Source organism: Bos taurus, chromosome 6 (assembly GCF_002263795.3).
Source record: "Bos taurus isolate L1 Dominette 01449 registration number 42190680 breed Hereford chromosome 6, ARS-UCD2.0, whole genome shotgun sequence".
NCBI classification, from domain to species: Eukaryota; Metazoa; Chordata; class Mammalia; order Artiodactyla; family Bovidae; genus Bos; species Bos taurus.
In genome coordinates, this window is record NC_037333.1 from 63041588 (window position 1) to 63060812 (window position 19225).

Genomic DNA, 19225 nt, shown 5'->3' on the forward strand with positions numbered 1-19225 from the left:
CTCATGGGAATTCACTATATGGCTATCCTATTTCAGTTCAAGTGAATAAATTTCATGATTGTGTTTTGATCATGAGTTTTTTAAGATTCAGTTTGGTATGATAAATAAACGTTGCACACTGAGTGCTTTTAAACAAGACTTTACAATTCACACTTCCAGTACTTTTCCTCTAATCATCATATCAGAAGCATGAATCCTTTAGAACTCTCTGGAGTGACTGAAGTTTTCATCCTTGCATTTTTAAGTGCGTTTCTCTGGTGCGCATCCTAGAGCTGTCACTGACTCACTGCCAAAGAAAGAGGTAGTACTGGCTTTCAAGACAGAAACTTTCAAGAAAGAAACCTGCGGGTGTAAGCCACGTTTATACAAGTTACTTTACCTCTCTGACCGTCAGTCTCCTCATCAAATGAGAAGAAAATACTGATTATGTTGCAGTTATTTTAAGGAGGAAATGACTTAATACAAGTAAAATGTTTAACACAAGACAGTACATACTAAATCTTAACCAATGGCAGCAATTGCTACTCTATTTAAGCATCTCCTTTTATTCCCATTTCCTTAATATTCTCCCCAAGCCTCAAAATGCCTACACTGCTCCCTCAAGAAACTGCAACATTATTATGGTACTGAATAAATGAATCTGTTTTTCACACTGCCAAAAGCAGCATAGCTCTCTCAAAATAATTTTATACAAAGGACCATGAATTTCCACAAACTGAAATATATGCTAAATCATAAGGTAATGCAACAGATTCCCTTACTTATTTCAGACTCTCAAATTGTTTTAAAAAACCCTAAATTTTAGAATTAAATTCTATTTTGTAAGTCAAAACTTGAATTCACAAAGGAAAAGTACACCTGGCATTTAAATATGGAAAAAAAAAAAAAGATTTAACTGGAGAGTAACAACAAAATAAAGGATAATTCAAGGAGTTACACTTTTAACTCATGCTGCTATTTGATTTTTCATTTTAGTATCTTTGAATTTAAGCCTGTCAAGCTCAAATATTTATTTTCTCTTTTAACCTTAAGATTTGCTGAGATCTTAGCTCAACAGAGTAATTAATATAAACAATCATCTACTAATGTAAATATTCCAAGACTCTACTACCTCTTGGCATTCAAATCCTTAACAGAATATCAGTATTTAATTACTGTTTAATTGAAATTGTCATATGACATTTATATATATTAAAAAGAATAAAAATGCATAAACCTATGCTTCAGAAAAGAGAAAGAAAACAACATGAAGAAACCTGCCATAGTGTCACCATTAAGCACTATGTGAATTTAAGCAAAACTCTTGAGTCCCAGAAGCCAAAAGCAGTGACTTGCTGCTTCTCAGTCACTTAGTCGTGTCTGATTCTCTGTGACCCCATGGACTGTAGCCACCAGGCTCCTCTGTCCATGGGATTCTCGAGGCAAGAATACTGGAGTGGGTTGCCATTTCCTTCTCCAGAAGCCAACTTACCCAGATGCTAATAAAGCTTAAGGCTCCGTCCAAAGTCCTAGGAGGAACCCTAGCAATGGATTCACACTTAGATTTTCATAAAATTTTCAAAAGATATATTAACCACAATTGATTCTAACTGCTGTCTTTTCTCGTGTTGACTTCTGTCATACTGAAGTGTTTGTGAGCACTTCAGAAATCTGGCTAAGGGGAAGCTGAATTAAGAAAGCAAGCTGTCTGATACACTGAAATGATTGTAAGCAGTTTCCATTATATTACCCATGCTAGTGTAAAAATGGCTTCCAAGAACCCTGCACAACTTACTTAACTTTGAAACACAAAGGCATAGGCTTAAGACTTTATCATGATATGGTGTCCTTTGGCAGCCATTACTGAAAGTACGTGGTCAGTGAAGTTGTCAGTGTTTCTCCTTCGAGAAACAAGATTGGCAATGAACAGAGCCAGAAGCAAATCTGTGGGAAATACTTTCATTTATCAAACATTTTAATGTAAAAATGAAAATGGTAAATTTATCAACACATGGTTAAAACTGAAGATATCTTTTGTCAATTTTGTCAAGATACTCTACAATGAAGCATATCTAAGCATGAAGGCATATTTTGGGAGGGCTACAGTTCAGTTCAGTTCATTCGCTCAGTCGTGTCCGACTCTTTGAGACCCCATGAATCGCAGCACGCCAGTTGAGCAAAATAGAATTTATCAGAATTACTCTATGAGACTTCCCTGGCAGTCCAGTGGTTAAGACTGCACTGCCAATGCAGGGGGCACAGGTTCGATCCTTGTTGGGGAACTAAGATCCCACATGGCAGGTGGCTTGGCCAAGAAGATTAATAAAAAAAGTACTCTGTTTACTAATCATAATGTGAGTACATCTATATGTAAAGTCACATGGTTCATGCATTTCAATAATTTAAAATATATATATTTAAATCAGTCCTACAAGAGGAAAAGCTTTTTTCTGTAGAACATATTATAAAACAATTTCAATAGGTAGAAGATAGAAGCACACTATTAGTTTGATAGGGCTGCCATCATAAAATACCAGAGACTCAGTACTTTACCAACAGAAATTTATTTTCTCACAGTTCTGAAGGCTAGATGTCCAAAGCCAAGGTGTTGGCAGGTTTGGTTTCACCTTAGGCCTCTCTCCCTGACTAGCATATGTCAGTCTTATCACCAAGTCTTCAGATGATCTTTCCTCTGTGAGCCTACATCCTTGATGTCTCTTTGTGTGTCCTAATCCCCTCTTCTTAATGGACACCAGTCAGATTGGATTAGGGCCCACACTAAAGGCCTAGTTTTAACTTAAAGGCCCATCTTTATTTTGAACTACCAGGGGTGAGAGTCTCAACATAGGAATTTTGGGGCGACACAATTCAGCCTATTATAGACACTAAGAGTATGCAACCATAAAATGTCATGGAAAAAGTAACTTTTGTAGGCAACTAATTTTTAAGTATACTGTTTCCATGGATTTTGAGATGTTTCTAGCATTTGAGGTCTTTTTAAATATGCAATTTGTTGCCATTTATTTTCTCATGTGGAAAATTATTCATTTTTGTACCAAACTTTTTATTCATAATTTATTTTTTATTTCTTCAAGAGAGCTGTTTGCCCCCTATATTGCACTGGATTTGGTCCTTACAAAACCAAGATCCACTTCCAGTCTTTACGGATTCAATTAATTAATCTCAAAAAAGGAAATAATTTCATTGACATTGAAAAACAAGCAGCTTCCATTACAATTCTATATATATGCATTTTGCAAAGAAAGTCATTGCTGAAATGTCATATATTGAAATTTTTTCATAGAAGGCCATAAAGTTTTTCCTAATATTCAACTGTCCTTAAAATCCAGACATTCAATTCCTTGTTGTGTTCTTACTGTATTTCATGTCTTATTCCCCACCTCTCTATATAAAGACTGTAAGTAGAAAAAGTTTTAAATACCAGTGAAGAAAACATTGCCTAGTGACATCAATGTCTACGTGAATATGACCCTGCCAAAAGGATAAATAAGCCTGACATTTTACATTTATATTATAGTCTATATATCATTCTTAATAGGATACTAAACTGTGTAAACCTGTGTAGACTTTCTCCTGGATCATCAGCATGCCCTTGAGTAGGCCCTAAGTTTTGCCTTAGGTCTAAGGAGATAAGAGTCCACAAGAGGAATAAGATGAATGACCTCAAGAGCTGGCCTGTTTAACAGACAGCAGGAGAATAAGGACAGAGAAAAACAGGAAAGCTGATTTATAAAATCCTCATATTTTACATTTCAAGAAATCTCATAACAAATTCAAGAGTCTAGCATTTTATGTTTAATTTCATGTTTGAAGTCACATAAAAGTAATGAAGCTTGTCAAATGATCTCACTTTAAACACTCAAAATGTTGAGAAGAATTTAGGTCAGATTTCAGGTGCTAAATGCCTCTCTTGTTTAATAATAATCACAGTTCACCTTCACAAGGCACGGTTTGAAGTAAAATATTTTGAGTTGCTTAAGACAAGACTGCTTTGAAAAGCCTAAAGAAAATATAGTTCAATGTAGAAAGCTGCAATTTTATTTTTCAAAATAAATTTCATGAGCTTCTTGACTTAGGTATGGGTTTTTACCTTATACCATCTAATATTAATAACCAGATATAACAGCTTTTGTTTCAATCAAAGCAATAGCAAAAAAAATTTTTTTTAAGGATTTAAAACAATCACAGTTCAGTTCAGTTCAGTCGTTCAGTCATGTTCGACTCTTTGCGACCCCATAAACCACAGCACGCCAGGCCTCCTTGTCCATCACCAACTCCTGGAGTCCACCCAAACCCATGTCCATTGAGTCAGTGATGCCATCCAACCATCTCATCCTCTGTCATCCTCATCTTCTCCTGCCCTCATCTTTCCCAGCATCAGGGTCTTTTCCAATGGGTCAGTTCTTCGCATCATGTGGACAAAGGATTGGAGTTTCAGATTCAACATCAGTCCTTCCAATGAACACCCAAGACTGATCTCCTTTAGGATGGACTGGTTGGATCTCCTTGCACTCCAAGGGACTCTCAAGAGTCTTCTTCAACACCACAGCTCAAAAGCATCAATTCTTCAGTGCTCAGCTTTCTTTATAGTCCAACTCTCACATCCATACATGACCACTGGAAAAACCATAGCCTTGACTAGACGGACCTTTGTTGGCAAAATAATGTCTCTGCTTTTGAATACGCTGGCTAGGTTGGTCATAACTTTCCTTCCAAGGAGTAAGCATCTTTTAATTTCATGGCTGCAATCACCATCTGAAGTGATTTTGGAGCCCCCAAAAATAGTCTCTCACTGTTTCCACTGTTTCCCCATCTATTTGCCATGAAGTGATAGGACCGGATGCCATGATCTTCGTTTTCTGAACATTGAGCTTTAAGCCAACTTTTTCACTCTCCTCTTTCACTTTCGTCAAGAGGCTCTTTAGTTCTTCTTCACTTTCTGGCATAAGGGTGGTGTCATCTGCATATCTGAGGTTATTGATATTTCTCCCGGCAGTCTTGATTCCAGCTTGTGCTTCTTCCAGCCCAGCATTTCTCATGATGTACTCTGCATATAAGTTAAATAAGTAGGGTAACAATATACAGCCTTGAAGTACTCCTTTTCCTATTTGGAACCAGTCTGTTGTTCCATGTCCAGTTCTAACTGTTGCTTCCTGACCTGCATACAGATTTCTCAAGAGGCAGGTCAGTCAGGTGGTCTGGTATTCCCATCTCTTTCAGAATTTTCCACAGTTTATTGTGATCCGCAGAGTCAAAGGCTTTGTAATAGTCAATAAAGCAGAAATAGATGTTTTTTCTTGAACTCTCTTGCTTTTTTGATGATCCATCGGATTTTGGCTGTGGTCTTAAACTAAAAAAAAAAAAAAAAAAATGCAAAAGAATCTGCCTGCAAGGTGGGAGAGGAGACCTGGGTTCGACCCCTGGGCTGGGAAGATCCCCTGGAGGAGGGCATGGCAACCCACTCCAGGATTCTTGCCTGGAGAATCCCCATGGACAGAGGAGCCTGGCAGGCTACAGTCCACAGGGTCGCAAAGAGTCAGACATATCTGAGCGACTAAGTACAGCACATTCAAGGTTAAAGATCTGAGGAGTTAGGCCTTTAAAATCAAGAAAAATAGAACACGGCATTTTCATAGTGTCATTCTTCTAATTTTCTTCATTGTTCTCCTCTGGAACTCTACTCAAATAGCCCCATACACCAAAGGTATTATATATCCATTTTTATCTTAACCCAAAATAAAAATCAGAAATGGTGGTTCTTAATGGTGATTCTTTCTTATTGGTGGTCAATGTTATTTGGATCAACTAATCAATCATCTCTCTAGCTATGAGTATTCTGAAGAGCTTGCCCTGTATCCTCCAAATAAAGGCTAATAGTACAGTTTTTCTCATTCCAAAGTATGTCTTTATATACTGAGCCATTCTAACAAGTTTTGGTTGAAGGGAACTTAACAAGAATAGAAAAAATGGGAAGCTCTGCTAGAAGTTTGGCATGATATTTTGGCAGCACTGCTTTCTTTGAGATCAGTTTACATTTTGCATTTCTTTGTAAAGCTATAGTCAACAGAAAAATGTAATATGTCTCTTCCAGATTGAGACATCTGCTTTCTTCATTATATTCTGGATAGCTTCTCCCCATACTAGGATAATATCCAAGTATGAAGAGGTAAAAATACAGTAGGTATGAGTTCTGAGGTTAAGATAGAAAATGGACAAATCTTTGGTAATCAGCAGAGCATGCAGAGGATATAATGGATATCTTTCAAGAGTGAAATATAGTCTGGACAGTTAATTTCAAAGCATAAGTTTATGCATTGAAAGATATTACTCTTCTCTTTATTAACTCAAGCATGATCTATCAAATCCAAGAAAAGAATTAAGGAGAATAAATATCTATGAACATGACAGATATGACCCAAAAAAAAGCTGAAATAAAATTTATGAAAATAATTCAAGTGATTCAAGTACATCCCATCTGTGCTTCTTGTCACATTATTTTTATCCTCAAATTTACATATTGTATTTACAAATGTTTCTGTTCTCAGGTTAATTTTAAGAGCACTAATTGGGTATTTAAATGTTTGAATTAAGTGTAACAACTAAATAAATATGAGAACACAAATCTTGGATGTTAAATGTATATTGATAACAATCGAATTTATCTTCTTAATCCTCAGCCAACACTTGAGTTCAGTTCCATCTGTCTAATAGACCACTAGATATATCCATTGTATTATCCACTCATCACCCCACAAATCTCTAAATGTATTTTCTTCATCTAAAATATACTGCTTTACATTGTTTCTTTATGTCAATCAATATTATAAAATTTCTTTCAATAATTTAAAACACAAATTTCAGCATCTTCATTCTATCATTCATCTCTTTTATCCCTAAGTCAGTCCTAAAGATACTGCCTTTCAAAATCTGCTCTTTTACTGACTTAGTCAAGGTTCTCATCATTTTCATCTCAATTACTACAATAAGCTCCTAAGTCATTTTAATGCTCAAACACTACCTCTTTCTAGTTACCCTGATATTATCACATTAATTTTTTTAATTCACTATTTTCACTTTGACATTCCCTCTCCCTGGATCAAATTCTCCAATAATTATTTACCACCTACTGAAACAATTTTGGTTTTCTAGGCTGTTACCGACTTTCTCACCGCCTACCAGATTCTCACACTTCAAGAGTTAATCTGGTCTCACCTCTTTGATTTTTTATTTACCCTCGTGTCATTGGAAGCAGAATAATAGTGTGGTAAATGTGCTCTGAGGTTTCAGGGAACTTTGAGATTATTTCTCAGCCCCATGATCTATCCACTGTGAATAAGTTAAGTCCTTGAATTCTGACTTCATTATATGCAATACAGGGGATAATAAAGCCAAACTCATATGACCAATGAAAGATTACAAGAAAAAGTGCACGTAAATTACTAGTAAGGACAAGTGATTTTACTTGGCAGACTATAAAACACTAATCCATATTTCAAGTTTAATAATAAAGCATTGTTAAAATTATGATCTTGACTCACTAAATGGTCCTTGAATATTTATCCAACAAAAAAGAAATCTCCATAGCAAACTTTTATTACTGTTGTACAAGCTTGCTCTATGAGCTCTTTGGTAATATATATCTGCTCTATCTCCTGCATTTAACCAGAATTATTCATCAACAAAAAAAAATAATAATGACCTCAAATTACATATCCACAAAGAGCCAGACAAAATTTAATATATTTAACAGTGAAGGAATGAGTGTGAAGACTTTTGAATTCAGAAAGTTAATTGGAAGATTTCTAATCATCATTTTAGCATTATGAGCCTTCTGAGTAAAATGACTGACAAAGAAGAGACTGATATTTTTATATATCCAGAGAGACCCCAAGCACAGTCTGCAGCTCTTCCAAGACAGAACTGTCATTTAGTACAAAGATGTGCTGGCAGAACAGTCCACATCCTCTAATGAGCAGGAAGACAAGCTGCTGACTCAAGTGGTCTAGCCGTAAGAGGCATGGAGGTAGCCAGGTTGGCACTCACTTGGAGAGATTATAAGGAACTGATGGGGCCAGAGGGGCATTCAGAAATTGAGAAAAAAACAGTGAAGTAGTAGCTGGATGCTTCTTCAGCATACACAAAAATAATCATTTTAAGGGACATAATACAGTAACATTTTACCAACAATGTCAAACATCTAGAAAAATATAATCAAAAATTTATAGGGAAAAAAAAGGCTTTCAGCCATCTTTATTATTTTGGAAAGAACTGAATGATTCTCATTATCAGTTTTCTAGTTTATAGTGTATTTTAAAACAGCAAGTGTTGGAAGAGTAGTAGAATAGAACACCTAGGAAACAGAAATAAGAAACTGACAACTAAATACTTGACATAAAGGAGAAAAGGAGAAAACACACAAGAATCCAAAGCACAGCATTCCAGGGCCCTTATTTCAAGTTTTCTCAGTCATATTTCAATTGCTCCAGGAGCTTCACTTAATTTATTAACATGTGTGTGCGCTAAGTCACTTCAGTTGCGTCGGACAATGTGCAACCCCCTGAACTGTAGCCTTCCAGGCTCCTCTGTCCATGGGATTCTCCAGGCAAGATTACTGGAGTGGGTTGCCATTTCCTCCTCCAAGAGATCTTCCCAACCCATGGGTCAACCAAAGTCTCTTATGTCTCCTGCACTGTCAGGGGGTTCTTTACTATTAGCATAACAGTACAATAAAATGACTAGTAATGAAGAACCTTCTTAATTTTACTTATCCTCTGAAAAACTCTTCCTAAAATATACTGCATAATTTCCTCCCTTACATACATATTTACACAGATTCTAATATAATCTTTTATCTTGAGATAGTGCTAAAAAAGCTAAAATACTTAAATGCTCCAAGAATAAAACATATGATCTCTTTATTCTCTAAATTATATATAAATTTTGTTCAAGTTAATAAGTATGACCCTCTTGATTGATAGATCTCAACATCACTCTGGATTAATACCCAGTGACAAATATTAAATGTAAGACTAAAGTTTTTCCTGTGGTCATGTATGATGGATGTGAGAGTTGGACTGTGAAGAAGGCTGAGCACCAAAGAATTGATGCTTTTGAACTGTGGTGTTGGAGAAGACTCTTGAGCGTCCCTTGGACTGCAAGGAGATCCAGCCAGTCCATTCTAAAGGATTTCTTTGGAAGGAATGATGCTAAAGCTGAAACTCCAGTACTTTGGCCACCTCATGCAAAGAGTTGATTTACTGGAAAAGACCCTGATGCTGGGAGGGATTGGGGGCAGGAGGAGAAGGGGACGACAGAGGATGAGATGGCTGGATGGCATCACTGACTCGATGGACTTGAGTCTCAGTGAACTCCAGGAGTTTGTGGTGGACAGGGAGGCCTGGCATGCTGCGATTCATGGGGTTGCAGAGTCGGACACGACTGAGCGACTGAACTGAACTGAATTGGACTGAATCACAATAATGATAAGCACATACAGAATACTTTTTATGGTCCAATACTGGGTCATGCTCTTTGCTTGTTTTATCTTATTTCATAGTCTTTATGCTATAGCTGAAATTATTCTTCTCATTTTACAGTTGAGAAAACTGAAGCGTACAAACATAAACTGATGTCTCCATGTCCCTAGTGAAAAGGGGCAAGAGTATACAGTTTGTGATTTCCTAATTCGTCATTTTCCAAGACAGTTGTGCAAAGTAATGTGTTAAAATAATTAAGAGTTTCCAACATTGAACATGTTTAGAGAACTTAAGGTTAAGTTCAACAGATTTCACGAGGGAATTTTTAATGAATTTACTATCTTAAGGGGCACTAGGTCTCCAAGGAGGGTGCATAAAATGTAGATTACCATTCCATATATCCCACCATTATTTGATCATGCACTCCATTTTTCTTAGAGCATCTTTAAAAACTAGTTTTTCTTGGAACAAACTTGGAGAAACATTTCCTTAAAAAGTACAATACCTGTTTTCATACAATCATTAGTCCTTTGATACAAAGCTGTGAACATAATGTCAGAAACAACAAATTATGAAAATAATTCTATTTTTCCAAATACAGTATAGTACAGTTCCAAACACATGGTGTTATGGGTTGAGTTGTGTCCTCCAAAGAAGGCATGTTGTGATTCTAACCCCCAGGCCATCAGAACATTACCTTATTCAAAAATAGTTGTAACCCATGTAATTAGTTGAGATGAGGTCACCCTGGAGCAGGGTAGGCCCTTATTCTGATTTGACTGGTGTCTTTAGAAGAGAAGGAGAGACACAGGAAGGAGAATGCCACGTGAAAACACTGACACACCAGGGAAATGCCATGTGATGACAGAGGCTGCAGCTGCAGACCAAGCAGTGCTAAAGACCAACAGTCACCAGCAGGTACGACAAACAGGCAAGGAATGATTCTACTCAGTGGATCATGGCCCTGCAGCTTCTTTGATTTTTAACTTCTCCAGAATTGTTAAGAGTTTCTGTTTTGTTAAGCCACCCAAAATATTGATACCTTGACCATGGGATAAAACCTAGGATACTCAGAGTAAAGAACAGTGTAATAACTAGAGAGAGTAAATAATTTAGTAAGAGGCTTGATTGAGAGTAGATATTCATGTGGTTAACTGAGATCTACTTTTCAATAATATTTTTAAAAAAAATAAAGTAAGTAATTGAACATTTGTCTAAAATTCAATTTCTTAAGTGGAAAGCAGGGTTTCCAGCTCTCATCTTACAAGATTATCATGATGATTAGGTGGGAAACGTAGTATTAATATATAGGAAACAATGAAGACATATGATTACATTAGCTACTTTATACTAGTAAATTCTCTCCAACAAAATTTGATCAATTTAAAATTAATGCTATCATTTTTCTAGCTATATTGTCAATTAGCTAAATTATCTAATATGATATAAAGTTATCTGCCTGAGAATTCATGTGGGTAATTTTTATTTATTTACAGGACTTGTCCAAAGCAAAAAAAAAAAATATATATATATATCCTTCTTTCTTCTAAGTCCATTTTTTCAGTTATGTTCACCCTGTCATGATCATGTGTCCTGCTACTGCAATTTATTCATTAGTTTTGAACCTATAATGAATAGACAATGCAATAAAACATTGCCTGTATTCCATCTCAAAGTCACTCCTAGATAAAAGATGCTTATTCTGTCCTTATGTTTTTCTATTTAGTACAGTAAATCTTATGATAACAGCACCATCTTATAACAGCAGCATCTCATCAAGTCATTGCAGACCTATAACATCAATATATAGAAGGCCCTCAAAATGGAAAATTTATTGTATAATCTACCTAAACTGACAATGAAAAGCATGAGCACATTTAAGAGTCAGATTAAAGTAATTGCTAAAATTAACAAACTCCCATTGTGATACATTAATACTTATCTGAATTAACATGCTTAGAAAATGGACAATTTCATGGCAATAAATTTCCCTGGTAAATGAAACTTGTAACTTTATTTCTCTTTATTGAAGTATACTTGATTTACAACATTACATTAATTTCAGGTATACAGCATAGCAATTCAGTATTTTTACAGATCATATACATACAATTAAAAGTTATTAATGGGTAGATCCTGTGCTATAAAATATATCCTTGTTGCTTACCTATTTTATACATAGTTGTTTGTACCTCTTAATCCCATACCCCTATATTGCCCCTACCCTCTTCCTCCTCCTCAGTGTAACCACTAATTTGTTTTTTTTGTATCTGTCAGTTTGTTTCTGTTTTGCTATATACATTAATTTGTTTTATTTTCTAGATTCCACATGTAAGTGATATCATACAGTATTTGTCTTTCTCTGTATGATTTATTTCACTAAGCATAATATTCTCAAGGTCCATCCACATTACTGCAAATAGCAGAAATTCATTCTTTTTTATAGCTGAGTAATACTCCATTGTGTGTATACATATACATATATATATAATATATAGCGATACATTATATATTATATATATATGTATATACATACTTCTTCATTATCTATTCATCTGTTGATGGATGTTTGGGTTGCTTCTGTATCTTGGATATTATAAATAGTGCTGCTATGAACACCTGGTGCTTGCATATTTTTGAATTAATGGGGTTTTTTTCCGGATATATACTCAGCAGTGGAACTGCTGGATGATATGGTAGCTCCTTTTTTAGTTTTAGGAGGGATGAAACTTGCAACTTTAAAAGATAAACTTTAGGGAAAATAATACTCACCCCTACAAACAAATTTATAAATATATGACCCACATCTTTATGACTTCTTGGTAATTAAAAGAAGTTGTTTTAGTCAGACTCTTAGTGACCCCATGGACTGAGCAACCAGGGAAGCCTCAATTAAAAGAAGTACTTGTCTTCAATATAGTTTTAGTCTGAAAAGTTGAACTAGTAAATTTAACACATAAAGAATACCATGAGCTATTCTAGAAAGTGCCTGAAGGACCAGATTTCTCCTAAATCAGTGCTTAAAGAGCAGCCTGGAAATCTAATTGCAGCACTGTTAAACGTCAAAAATGTCATTATGTAATCAACAGGGGTAACATATCCACAGAAAGACTATCTAGGGTAGTGGCTGGGGTTAGAATAATGCCTTCTGTAAAATGTGCAGCCCCTAATCCTCAGAACCTATGAGTTTGTCACCTTACTTGGCAAGATGGAAGAGTCCAAGAAACAGTCAACACAGGATTCTAGAAGCTGGAAGAAGCAAGCAAACAGATTGTCCACTAGAGAGAGTCTCCTGAAGAAACACAGCCCTGCTGATATCTGAACTTTAGCCCAATGAGACCCATTTCAGACTTCTGACTGCCAGAATTGTAAAACACAAGTTGTTTTAAGCCACTAAGTTTGTGGTAATGTGACAAAGCAGCAATAGGTAACTAATATGATGGTCTTCATAGAGTGCAGAAAAAACACTGAGGAAGAACAAAACAGCAGAAAGAATTTTTTGTTCAGCATGACCAAAGGAAAAAGACTCCGAAATGCACTAGTTATCGGAAAGGTACACTCTTTTCAGCCAGACTTTAACAAGGTTTTAAGCAACTTGAATAAAAAATTTCATAAAACATTATAATTCCCTTTGATCTACTTCACTGCTTCCCAAGAAAACTTTTAGTGACCAAACTGTCATCTAGGATATAAAATAAAAAGAAAGTGCTCAGAATAATAAACTGTAATATAAAAATGGCATTCTCTCCACTATAAATGAGCCAAAAGCAGAAGGTGTCTCCCTATCCTTTTGAGTCCACTTAGAAAGATGCCTCTTGACAAACTGTCTGCCTCCTCCCACCCCAATGGCTGAGGATTAGATTGATGGCCACCGACGGCAGGTAGCCCTGCCATGACTCCTTTGTAACACCTTCATCTCACTTTTTAACCTTGACTTACTTAAATATACTCTAAATTATTTGAAATATTTAAAGATTCTATATTTAATAATTATATAGGTAAATAAATATTTAAAGAACTCAGGGGAACTATCGCAATAACTATAAATATTGTTGCAAACATATTTTGAGAGCTTACTATGTACCAGGCACTATACCATGAACTGTTAAAGTCGTAATCTCTTTTAATCCTCAAAACAGTATCTGAGTCAACGCACAGTGAAAAAATGATACTTAGATCAGCTGAGCAACTTGTCCAAGGTCACACAATAAGGAGTCAGAAGTTGAATCCCTTTGTGTCTGACGGCAAAGTCCCAAGCTCTAAAATGTAATCACTATAATTTAACTATGCTATAGGGGGCTATTTATGGCTTTTTACTCCCACCACAAAGTGCCCCCAAGAGCTAATTTTTTTAATTCTCGAATGATATCTCTACTGATTTTCCTATCATATTATCAAAATCTAATTTATATTTCTCACAGAAATTAGAAAACAAAGCTTATTAAAAAGTATGAGCAAATTATAGCTCATAAATTATTACTCTAGGATAGCACTTTATTTCAAGTCTTCTTCAGTGAAACTTTAGTCTTGAAAATTATCTTAAGATAATATGTCTTATTAGTGTTATAGCTTATAGTATCATTTAAGATAATACTATCTATTCTAGCAAAGTACTTCCTTGAAAGAACTTGCCACACTGTTTTATAATCGTTGAGAAAATGTTTTCCTGGTTAGATTATATCCTACCTGGGGTAAAGAATGAGGGATGATTTGGGTTTGTATTCCCATTTATAGTAGATCCTTGAGAAAAATCTCCCCCATGAAGCCTATAAAACACACCAACAATGCCCACTGGAAACAAGTTTTTCTTCCTGTGGGAAGCTGGAGGCATTAGTAGAATGTTAGAGTGTATGCTAAGTTGCTTTAGTCATGTCCAACTCTTTGTGACCCTACGGAACATAGCCCTCCAGGCTCCTCTGACCATAGGATTCTCCAGGCAAGAATATTGGATTGGGTTGCCATGCCCGCTTCCAGTGGATCTTCCCGATGCAGGGAATTAAACCCGTGTCTCTTTCATCTCCTGCATTGGCAGGTGGGTTCTTTACCACTAGAGCCACCTAGGGAGCCCGGTAGACTGTGTATATTGTACCTACTGTCCTAAACAAGCTGCCTAGGTCTGTGTGCCATTACCCAAAACTAGAGTCTGCACATTGCAATAAGGAAGGAGAACACCAAATATCCTCTAGTTACCTAGAAATTTTTTGGCTTCATATTTCTGTTTTAAAATAGAAAAATAGAGATAAATTTTCTCAGAAGCATCACAACTGAAGTATTAATAAAAAATTATGCTTGAATGTTATCCAAAGATCCATATCTGTTCACCTAAGAAGGAGCCAGAAATCGCCCCTTTGCAAGTTATTTAAGAGAATAAGGATAACTTGAAGCCTAGACCCACTGAAATAGCTGAACAATCTCACCTTTAGGCAGAGACCAGAAGTAGTTAACTTCTGAATATTGTTTAAGATTGAATTTGAACAGAAAATAAATGAACAGTAAAACCATTTTGTCTAGTCTGTGTCTCCTGATATCCTGAAATTTCTATTTCATTGTAATTTAAAAAATCAAAGCAGAGTGTTTTCCAGAAAAGTCTATTATCTCTGACTTGGGCAAATGCGAGACCTATCTAGAGATGACAAGTATTAGCTTTAACTATATCTGTGATTTATTAAATTAGTGAATGAATAAATGAATAATGGAAATGTAAGTTGATAAAGCATGTGTGGTTGGAAAAAAGAAAATCAATCTGAATTTGGCTTTATAAAGGCAGTGTTTAATTTATATTTGAATTCAATTTGTTTAAATGAATATAAACCACTAGACCCAAGAATAGGAAAAGCTGATTATAAATGTTAATTAAAAATATTTAATTTTCTGGGCATGATGAGCTAGATGAAGAAATACTATTTACACTAAGATAATTCTCAGAGAGCTGCCAAGCAAGAAAAAAATTTTAATTTTGTGGCAAATATAGGCAAACAACTGCTGTTTGCCTGTCTAGCCATAAGTATAGTTTTGAATATGCTATTAGATAAGTAATAATAGCAAGGCAAGGTAAGTATGCAATTGTTAAGCATTTGATTTCTAACCAAGAATCTATTATAACTAGCTATATAATCTCACAGGTACTAATTGTGCTCATCTAACAAAACTGATTTAAGTAATTACCATGTTCCAGGCGCTGTAGAGGCCCTAGGGTTACAAAGATGGATAAAGTATGCTCCTCTCCCTCAGTAAACTCAGAATCTGGGAGATCAGACAGGTTCACTATAGCTCACCTAAACACACTCTGATGAATCAATGGTATGATAAAGATCCTTCCCAATGACTGTGTGAGGACCATTGCTGTTGTTTAGTCATTAAGTCATGTTGAACTCTTTTCTGACTGAATGGACTGTAGCCCGCCAGGCTCCACTATCCATGGGATTTCCCAGGCAAGAATACTGGAGTGGGTTGCCATTTTCTTCTCCAGGGGATCTTCCCGAATCAGGGGTCAAACCCATGTTTCCTACTTGGCAGACAGATTCTTTATCACTGAGCCACCAGGGAAGCCTATGAAGACCATTAAGGAACCATTATAAATTCTGCCCTCATATTGGTAGAAACTGCAGAAAGCTTCATAGAGCAGGCCACTAAAGCATCTGCCTGTAAAGGAAGGCAATGGACAGAGGACATTCATGAAGAGATGGCAGCAGTGTGAGCAAGCACAAGGGTGAAACTAATTGGTAGCACTACAGAGAGTGAACAGATTGATGTGGCTAGTACACAGATCTGTAATAGGCAGTCATTGGAAACAGAGCAAAAAATAAGAAGAACCAATGGTGGAATAGTTGAAATTTTAGTGGCAATAAAATATGAACTGTAACATTATCCATTCATATATCTTTCTGACCAATTAGAACTTATAATAAATGGTTCAACATTATTTGTTTTGGATTCTTACGGTTAAGCAAAGCATCAGACTGATGTCAGCAGGCAAGAAGGAAGCTGGTTGAGGATCAGGGGATTATTTTTAGAAGCTTTTAGAGAAGATTAAGGCAGTGGGTCAGGAAATGGAGAGAAGAGGAAAGAATAAAACAGACATTGCTCAACAACTGCAAGTGCATTACTGTGGTCAAGGCACAGTCTGTGGGCTCAGACAGGCCTTTGTTAGAATTACAGTTCCCCAATTACAGATGTGTTACCTTGTGCCAGTCATACTTAACCTCTTCAAGCTCAGTTTCCTCATCTGTAAAATGGTAAAAAGCAAATACTATGTATCACCTAAGGTTAAGTAAGACAATGCACACAGAAAATGATCAAAAGAGAGTAATTATTACTATAATTTTTAAATGCACACTTTACCAGTTTGTTCACCTGACAACCACCTTGCATATACCCAAATGTGGCTGTGTTTAATAAAAACTCAAATTATTTTATTAACATTATTCTCAAATATTCTAACATACTACATTCAAATAAACTTAACTAATCAAAAAAAATGAATTAGGAATTCTGGGGAAATGATGGCAGCTGTGGAAACATAATTTTGCATCTTCTGAATATCCATATAAAAACATAGAAAGTCATTACATTGCAAATCTAAGAACCTTGGACAACATTTAACAAAGACAGGTGACAAGATGCTCTGCAAAGCCTCAGAATATAAGTGGATAGTTTCAAACCACTAACAGCCACAAGACCTTTTTGGTATCATCATTTTGTGAAAGGAAACAGAGAGAATCAACAGAGCCACTGAAGACGTGAGAACAAAACAACCCCAAAGTAACCACCAGGTAGTCACCTAAAAGTGCTACTGGCATGTTTTAAGACCTGCAACTGAAGGAAGGGGGCTTCCCCACTCCAATAGTGTCCCATGGTGAGGGAGAAAGGAGCTGGAATAGCTTAGTGCATATGACTTCTAAACAATCAAGCTGCCTTCTTGAGCAGGACTACAAACCGAGGAGAAACTACGGGGAATGGCATCACAATACAGCAGAAGAGAGACAAGAGCAGGGATAAAATGAGAAAACTCAGAAAAGACAGTTTGGGCACCAAACCAGGAAATATCAGAAGGCAAGGCACCAGATCATTTAAAGCTACACAAAAATGATAGACTGTGGGAAAATCTACCAAATTACCCAGGTTTTTTAGTAGATAAATTGTAAGTGGGGGAAAAAGGGAAGGGAGGAAGAATGGTGAGTTTCAGGCATCACTTGAAGATTAGGGAATTAAAAAACTCTCACCCCCCAGTGTTAACTAAAAGATGATACTATGATCATGGCATCTGGTCCTATCACTTCATGGCAAATAGATGGGGAAACAATAGAAACAGTGACTTTATTTTGGGGGGCTCCAAAATCACTGCAGATGGTGACTGAAACCACAAAATTAAAAGAGTTCCTTGGAAGAAAAGCTATGACCAAGCTAGACAGCATATTAAAAAGCAGAGACATTACTTTGCCAACAAAGGTCCATCTAGTCAAGGCTATGATTTTTCCAGTAGTCATGTATGGATGTGAGAGTTGGACTATAAAGAAAGCTGACTGCCAAAGAATTGATGTTTTTGAACTGTGGTGTTGGAGAAGAATCTTGAGAGTCCCTTGAACAGCAAGAAGATCCAACCAGTCCATCCTAAACGAGATCAGTCCTGAATATTCATTAGAAGGACTGATGTTCAAGCTGGAACTCCAATACTTTGGCCACCTGATGCAAAGAACTGACTCCTTGGAAAAGACCTTGATGCTAAGAAAGATTGAAGGCAGGAGAAGAAGGGGACGACGGAGAATGAGATGGTTGGATGGCATCACCATTGATCACCACTGATCACCAACACTTACTCAGTTTCAGTAAGCTCCAGGAGTTGGTGATAGTCAGGGAAACCTGGCGTGCTGCAGTCCATGGGGCCGCAAAGAGTTGGACATGACTAAGCGACTGAACTGACTGATGGATGTCTTAGTTCAGTTGGGCTGCAATAATGTTGGCAAAGAATCTGCCTGCAATGCAGGAGATGTGGTTCAATTTCTGGGTTGGGAAGATTTCCTGGAGAAGGAAACAGCAATCCACTCCATATTCTTGCCTGGAAAATCCCATGGATAGAGGAGCCTGGTGGGCTATAGTCCATGAATCACCAAGAGTTGGACACAACTTAGCAACTAAATCATCACCACCAATGGAATACCATAGCCTGGGTAGCTTGTAACCAACAGAAATTTATTTCATGCAGGTCTGGAGGCTGCGAAGTCCAAGATTAAGGTGCTGACAGATTCAGTGTCTGATAAAGATCTGCTTCTGCTTCATAGATATCACTGTGTTCTCGCATGCTAGAGGGGGTGCTGAAGCCCCCTGAGGTCTCTTTTATAAGAACAATAATCTAATTCATAAGAACTCCACCTTCATGACCTTATCACCTCCCAAGTGCCCCATCTCCCAATATCATCACATTGGGCATTAGGATTCAATATATAAGCAAGTTGACAACTTGAACTTAACTGAATTGCTAAGGTCACAGGGCAACCAAGGGGGCCAAAATATGAGGAGAGTCAGGTGCTTGCAAGAAAAGACGAGAGATGAGCAGCAATTTAATTGACTGAGGTATAACTGGACACTGATAAGAAGAGATCAAGGTTGGCAAACTTTCTTCACGGGGCCAGATAGCAAATATTTTCAGCTCTGGAAATCACAAAACTGGGTCACAACTTCTCAGCTATGTTAAAAACAGACATAGCTAATTGGTAAATGAATGAGCATGAAGGTGTCCCAATCACAGGGAT

The 19225-nt window shown here is 36.6% G+C and overlaps 1 protein-coding gene and 1 long non-coding RNA gene across 2 annotated transcripts in view; both read right to left on the reverse strand.

Moving 5' to 3' along the window:
* The window catches only part of KCTD8 (potassium channel tetramerization domain containing 8), a 262947-nt gene that overhangs the window by 206935 nt on the left and 36787 nt on the right, over positions 1-19225 (reverse strand).
* Positions 1-19225, reverse strand: part of LOC132345512 (uncharacterized) — a 174869-nt gene that overhangs the window by 120623 nt on the left and 35021 nt on the right. Inside the window, exon 1 of the long non-coding RNA XR_009494888.1 lies at positions 1-19225. This exon is cut by the window's left edge and continues 56092 nt beyond it; it is cut by the window's right edge and continues 35021 nt beyond it. This is a non-coding gene — a long non-coding RNA (uncharacterized lncRNA).